Source organism: Rousettus aegyptiacus, unplaced genomic scaffold, assembly GCF_014176215.1.
Source record: "Rousettus aegyptiacus isolate mRouAeg1 unplaced genomic scaffold, mRouAeg1.p scaffold_m13_p_10, whole genome shotgun sequence".
Classification (NCBI taxonomy): domain Eukaryota; kingdom Metazoa; phylum Chordata; class Mammalia; order Chiroptera; family Pteropodidae; genus Rousettus; species Rousettus aegyptiacus.
The window spans coordinates 77,956,601-77,964,212 of NW_023416285.1; the positions used below are offsets into that span (position 1 = coordinate 77,956,601).

The 7,612-nt window shown below is 42.9% G+C and overlaps 1 pseudogene; it reads left to right on the forward strand.

Annotated features, from left to right (window-relative positions):
* Positions 1 to 2,205: 2,205 nt before the first annotated feature.
* Positions 2,206 to 2,324, forward strand: LOC118609037 (annotated as a pseudogene).
* The last annotated feature ends 5,288 nt before the right edge of the window (positions 2,325 to 7,612 follow it).

Here is a 7,612-nt window from a genome sequence, read left to right on the forward strand (position 1 = left end):
GGGCCCATCCATCCCCCGGCAAGATGTTGAGAATAATAATCATGCTACCTAGCATGGAAGGAGACATGATCCTTATTCATAATGACAAAGAACTCAGCTAGTGGTTCACGGTCTCCCTGAATCATTATTTTGTAGAGGAGCTAACAGTTACCCTAAGTGGTCCCAGAGTCTGACACAGCAGGACAGGAGTTTTATCCATGAGTCTGGCCTCCCGGCCACACATCCATTCAGAAGGCTAATCAGCTCTTACAGCCTGGAAAAGCCGGGAGCTGGTGGCTGAGCCACCACCCCCTTTTCCTGGTGGTTTGACAGTGTAAAGAAGTCAATTACCAACTGTCTTTCTAGAAAGAAAGAAAGAAAGAAAGAAAGAAAGAATATGCAGTTTTGAAAATACTCTTTCTGCATATTTACTTAAATATCTCAGTTTATGGTATTTCATGTTGGGAGACTAAGAGTCAAAAAAGGGCCAATAGTGCAGAAGACCTAGAGCAGTTAGATTAGTGAAGACAGGTTTCATTTTTATTAAAAGACATCGATTTGTGTTTTAACTCCTCGGAGCGTGTATGTTGTCTGAGGCCAGATGTGGTCGATGTCCCATGGTTCCCCAGCTTTTCTCAGGAAGACAGATTGCATAGAATTAGTCGATAATATAAGTGAAATCACAGCCTAGATAACCTGGTTTTCATTAGGGCCCGGGGTTGAATGAGAATGGGTAACTCTGCCTATTTAGTTTAAAACCAAACCTCTCTCAGCATCATGAGTTCCACTATAGGACTTATTTGAAATCCAATTAGAATCTACCTCATAGCTAGCTGCCTTTTACTGCCTTAGCTAGAATTCTCCATCTTGCCTCTGGCAAATAACCTCAACTCACCAGTTTATCCTATGTGCATAGCAAATAGCATTCAATGTGAAACCTACAAATAGGGAAGGGTATTAAAAATACACACACTGTGAACATTCATAACTGATATATTGTGGATGACGGCCCATAGGATAGGCGTCACACTTAGATTTTACATGCTAAAGTCTTAGGGATATAGGTGATGATGCAAAAATAATCTGCAAGACAATATTTCTCTGTTGAGAATCTTTCAGGCATATCAGAATTTCCCTGCTTTTGCAAGAAAAGGATTTTTTATGCTTTTTGATTCATTTCATTATTAGATAGATTCTTTCTCTTCCTCCTCTCTTATTTCAAAGGGGCTCAATTCTCATTTTGACCTTGGCCTGTTTTTAAGGCACAGACTATTAACCTAACAGAGTCACATTTTAAATGCATTTGTAATGTATGAAGGAAGCATTCAGAAATATAAATTTTCTAAATAAAAGTGTCAAGTGCCTTGTGAAATAAGATGGATTTATTTTTGTTTTGTATATCTGCAGCATAATTCGTTTCTACCATTAAAAGTCTTGTGTGGAATACCAAGATTCACAGTTCTTTTCCTAGCAGAAAACATTAGCTTAATTCCTCCACTTAAAATGATTTAAGTTCCCGACAGATATCCTAAGCAGGCTTGGGGTATGTTCAGAGGCTCTCAGCAAATTAGCTATAGCCATGTCCTGGGATGAGTAGACCTTCTGAATGCCTAAAGCAGATTATTTAAGAGAAAGGAGGGAAGCAGACCAGCACTAGAATAATAATTTTAAAAACCTTCTTCATGCATTTGTAATGCAGCAAAATCCTGATTTAAAGAATTGCTTATTATTTCACAGATGCAGATATGCCAAAGGTCACACCATGTCTCTAGAAATAACTGCTTGCAATGAAAGCTGAATAAAATACACTTTGGCCATGAGGTGTATGTTAATGCTGTCTCTCAGATTCTGTTGTAAAGACTTTCCACTATTTATTCCAATTCAATAGAGGGTTGGTTCCCTGGGCCTCCACGCTGGAAGGAATACATGTCCGCCCATGTTTTTTAACTTGTCAGTGGATGACTATACTATGTAATCAACGAAATATTGAATGAAGCCAAGCATATCTGTAAACTGAGTTTAATGTTGTAATCAAATAAATCTTGCAGTGGTACTTTGGGGTACATACTTTATTACTGCACATCACAGTAATTAAGAATAAAATTAGTGAGTTTATGCAAATAAATTTAATTAGTATTATTTTTATACAGTCCTATCAGTAAGAATTAGGTTTGCCTGCTAGTAACAGAGAATCCAAAATAACAAGGCATAAAAATGACTGACATTGTCTATGACTGTGCCACCCTGAACAAGCCCGATCCTGTCTGATCTCAGAAGCTAAGCAGGGTCAGACCTGGTTAGTATTTGGATGGGAGACCACCTAGGAATACCAGGTGTTGTAGGCATAAAAATACATACATACATACATACATACATACATACATACATACATAAAGGATTGTAAGCTGACAAGGTCCTTGCAATCTGTGAGGTCAACCAAGGGTTGCCTTGCCTAAAAAAAAAAAAAAAAAAAAAAAAGCGACTGACATTTATTTCTCTCACACATAAAAGAACTCTGGCTGGGGAATATGAGTGTCCTCTCAGACACCACACTGAAGATTCCTGCAGGGGTAGATGGTGGTTTCCAGGCTTCTGGAATTGATCCACATTTTTTAGATGAATGTAGGCTGGGACTCACTATGTAGGGTGATCATCTGTCCTAGTTTACTGAGACTGTCCCATTTTAGCCTTGAAAGTCCCGGGACAGGGCTGGAACAGTTTGTCACCAATCACAAATTGCCTCTCCACGGTGAAGGGAAGAAGACAGGGGAAGAAGGAGGGACATCTTCATCAGAGTTGCATAAGACCTTTGGGGAGTGGCCCCCTGATCTGTCCTGGGCTGGTCCTGGTGACAGCTCTTGTCAACCCAACCAGGCTCCACATCAAGTTCTGCCTCCTATGTCACCTTTTCCCTACTTAAAAATATTTGTTAAACACTCATTCTAAGTCAGGCAACGTCCAGGTCCACCTCACACTGCATCCTGTTCCTAATAAATGTGGTGCATAAGCAATAGAATATGCCCTACGTGAATCATGATTTTCTTTTCCTCTTTCTTCTTTGGGAATTTAAGACAACACTCACTGAAAAAGAGAAAAAGGCCACAGGGACTCTGTCTGAACAAGAGAAGGCAAAATCCCTAGAAAAATATCGTGGATAAATATGAAATTACTTAGAGTTTCACAGTAAATTGTTAAGTGAAAAATAAGTTTACAGAATAATGTGAAAAGTTCGATCCCAGTCCATAAAATATATGTATACTATTTATTTATTTATTTAACAAATTGATAGAAAAGAAGGCTGGAGAAATATATACCAAAAAGTAACCAGGCATTATCTCTATTAGGTTAGCAGGGACTTGCCTTGAGTCTTTCCAGCTTGGCATCGGAATCCAGACAAGGGCCCACCCTAAAACCCTGGCACCACCGCCCTAATCCACCACCACCCTAATCTGGATGCTTAACTGACATTCCCCATTCTACACCTTACCCCCACATAATCCTACAAAAACTACGTCCTCCCATCCCCGAGCGTGACTTCTCTGGCCCCTCTCCTCCTTGGACCAGAGAACCTCGCCCAGGAGCACTCTCCCAATAAAGACTTGCTTTTAAAACTTCTCTTGGCCTGTCATGCATTTACCTTACAATCTTGAGGTGGTAGGACTGGGGAAGAAGTAGATATGATGAAGAGACCTATTCAAAGGCTGTTACGAAGAAAGAATGTAAGGACTGGGCAGTGGATTTGAAGCAGAGAGTAAGGGGGAAGGAGCAGCAGAAGAAAACAGATGGCCTGTTGGATGGAGAACACTGGTGCAGTTAATAAAAATGAGAATGTCAGAGGGAAGTGAGCGAGGGGCAGGAGAGAGATGACTTTGCTTTGAGATATGGGAAACCATAGAAGACTGTGGATCCTCAGGTCAAGATTCCTGGTAGGTAGTCAGGAACACAGAACTACAGCTCAGGGGATGGAGAGGGCTAGAAATACAGATTTGGAACTCATCCACATGGAAGTAAGATCTGAAGCCCTGGGAGTAGATGATAAACAATAGCTATAATAGAAAAAAACAAATAAGAGGAGAAAGCCAAAGACAGATGGTTGAGTGACAGTCACGCATGAGGCGGAAGGAGGAGGAGGAGACAGAAATTAGGAAATATGTAGGCTGGGACCGTGAAGAAGCTGGAGGAGCCAGGGTCACATAAAGGTAAGACTAGTTGGAAGGGGAAGAAAAGTTCCACTTCACCCTGGGGCTGGCCTCTCACCCTCAGGGCGTGGCAGAGTTTACTGCGATTCTCTCATGAGGCCTTCATGGGGTCTTTAGAGACACATTCCTGTAGTGGGGGTCTGTCACTTGCAGTCCAGACTGGAAGGTTCCTTTCATTATCCTCTCTGCTCTAACCTCACAGAGGTAAGAAACCAGGGTAGAAAAAGAGTAGAGCTGGTAGCTCAAAACAAAAGTGGGAGAAAAACTCAGAAGCCAGTTCCTCTACTCCCCACCAGTGCAAATAACCAGCCAACAGCAGCCGCGAAAGAGGTGCGGTTGTAACCTTGAATGAAGTTGAAAGTTTGGACTATTACTCTGAATTAGACATACTAATTACTGATTAGAGACCTTTTATTACCTGAAAGTGACCATAAAAGTCATGGTCATCAGGAGCAAGAGACTAATTAGCTCCACAGAACAAAGGAGCGATGGGAGACAAAAATAAAATTGCTTAATAATTACAACCTGGACTTGCACTTACTCAACATAATGGTTGTGTAGGAGCAAAGATTTCAGGATGGCTTAGGTAGCAGCATGTCGAACAGGACTTTTTTCTATTGTCTTGGAATTGCAGCTAGAATCCAAAGTGGAAAATAGTAGTACTAAGTGGCCCTACATTCTAAAGAAAATAGACCCCAGTGGCAGCCACGTGTTTCACCAGAGCTATTTGATTCTGCTACCATCAACCCACCACCTGCCTCCAATCTGTATTTGCAAAATAACCCATTGGAACTCACTTAGATGAAGAGTGTGAGAGACTTCTCCCTCTTCCCTGCTAGCAGATAAAGGGGCAATGTGTTATTTTTCTACTGCTTTGTAACAAACCACCACCAACCGTGTTGCTGCAGATTCAAGGTTCTGAGGTAAGGGGCACAATGCTCAGGAAGTTGGAAGAAAATGTGGGAGCCATAGTAAACTACAACATAGCTCTTTATTCTGGCAAGGGCTCAGCCAGCCTAGCAGGGCAGTGCACCATTTATACACAGGTTAAAAAGTAGTGTCACACTGTCAGATAATGGAAGCCCATGCATGCATACAGGGCACACAGTTACATAAGGAGAGAAGTGCTGAGTCACTTCCACTGGGAAGCTAGCTGCTAAGGGTGTGGGGAGGGAGCCTGACTACAGCCATCTTTTTCTCCTTATACCAACGTAGTGGCTTAAAACCACAGATATTCATTAGCTCACAGTTCTGTAGGCCAGAAGCCCAGGCACAGTGCAGCTGGTTTCTTTGCTCAAGGTCTCACAGGCTGAAATCAAGGAGATAGCTGGCCATGATCTCACCAGATGCTCTGGGTCCTCTTCCAGTCTCACCTGGTTGTGGCAAAACTGTTTCTTGCAGCTGTAGAACTGAGGTCCCTGTTTCCTTGCTGACGTCAGCAGGAGCTATTCTGAGAAGTCACCCACATCCCTCACCACATTGACCCCTTATCTTCAAAGCCAGCAATAGAGTTCCAATGTCTAATCCCTCTCACCCTTAGAGTCTCTTTCCAGGAAGAGCACTGTTCCTTTTAAGCACTCTCCTGATTAGGTCAGTTCCACCTCCCAGAATCTCCCTTTCTTCAAGTCAACTATGCCATTCGACATGACCTAATCATGGGAGTAAAGCCTTTCATAGTTACAATTTTGGGCAGGATGTACACACCAGGGGCTGGATCTGGGGATGACTTACAATACTGCCTCATTCAGATACTCCCTCCAAAAACCAGGCACTGGGTGCTCCAACAGGCTAATTTGTGAAGAATGAGAAAAAGAAGAAGAAGAAGAAGAAGAAGAAGAAGAAGAAGAAGAAGAAGGAGGAGGAGGAGGAGGAGGAGGAGGAGGAGGAGGAGGAGGAGGAGGAGGAGGAGGAGGAGAAGAAGAAAAAAAGGAGGAGGAGGAGGAGGAGGAGGAGGACGAGGAGGAGGAGGACGAGGAGGAGGAGGACGAGGAGGAGGAGGAGGAGGAGGATGAGGAGGAGGAGGAGGAAGAGGAGGAGGAGGAGGAGGAGGAGGAGGAGGAGGAGGAGGAGAGACTACAAGAAGAGTTACTGGCAGGTATTTTTCAGTTGGAAACCTCTGATGCAGTAGGCTTGCTGATCTGCCCTTAATGCCTTTCAGAGTAGGACAGCAGGATGGCCCCAGGAGATAGCAATAGTGAGGGTTGCATCTGAGCGTTCACCCACCACTTGGTACAGCCAGGACATGTGAGCTGCCCATGAACTTTGCAGAATACATTCGGTGTTGAGCAGGTTTCCCAAGACAACATCTAGAAGACCTGCTTGCAGTGGGTGCGCCAAAGAGAGTAGAAGCTGAGGGGTTCAGTAAGAAGAAACCAACCCACATCAGGAGACTGTGCTCCCAAAGCACCTATCTCCACCTCTTCCAGAGTCAGCCCTCCAATGCCTCCATATCTGGGCTGTCAACAGCCATGAGAGAACTCCAATAGCAACAACTAAAAAAGCTTTTGCCCTTTTTCTCTGATCACACCTCACCCTTCATTTCAATTAGCCAAGGGCTAGAAGTAGAAGATGAAAGAAACAAAAAAGTGAATGACCCCTCTCCTCTCCCCAGACCCGTGGTACCCGAACAGATCTTAGGAAAGGAAGGGCCCTTAATCACGACATAAGCCCTAAATCTGAACATATGTCATTTTTTATTTTGGACTGGACTGCATTTTTGGATACCTGACAATAACAGAGAAACTACGAGATTCATTTTTAAGAGAAGAAAATGGGAATTCAACAAATCATGTTGGAAGTGTGCATTTGAATAAAAGATAAAACTCCTTCATGTGTTCCACACTAAACCTATACCATTTAAGAAACCACTTACACTTACGAACACTGTGAATTCGCAGCATTAGGGAGTGGACATACTTAAGTTCCAGCTACTTCAAAAGCAGGAAGATAAGTGGCCTTATCACCAGAGCCTGGACACAGATGGTAATAAACCAGAAGTCTCATAAATGTGTGCAAGACTGTGTACATGTGTGTGTGAGAGAATGCATGTATGAGTGTGAGGAGTGTGTGTCTACGTGGGAGGGTGAGTGTGAGGGGATGTACATGAGCATGTGTGTCTTTGTGCGCTACACAAGAGCCAATGCGTATGTGTTTGGGGTGATGGCACAAAAAAAGAGGAAATGATGGCTCAGGCAAAGAAGAAAGAAATTAATTAGATGAGGCAATGTACTATGAGCTCTCGCTGACAAAACAAAAATCAGAGCAAAAAAAAAAAGGAGGCAAGTAAAGTAAAAGTTTGCTGCAATTTGGGTTCTCATTTAGGAGCTAGGATGGTAATCTAGGGAGAAGACCCAACATGATAAACTGTTATCGAGGTTTCTAGAGTTGCTAACTTTATTCACTCCCAAGTCATTTGTCTCTCTGTTAGTTTAATA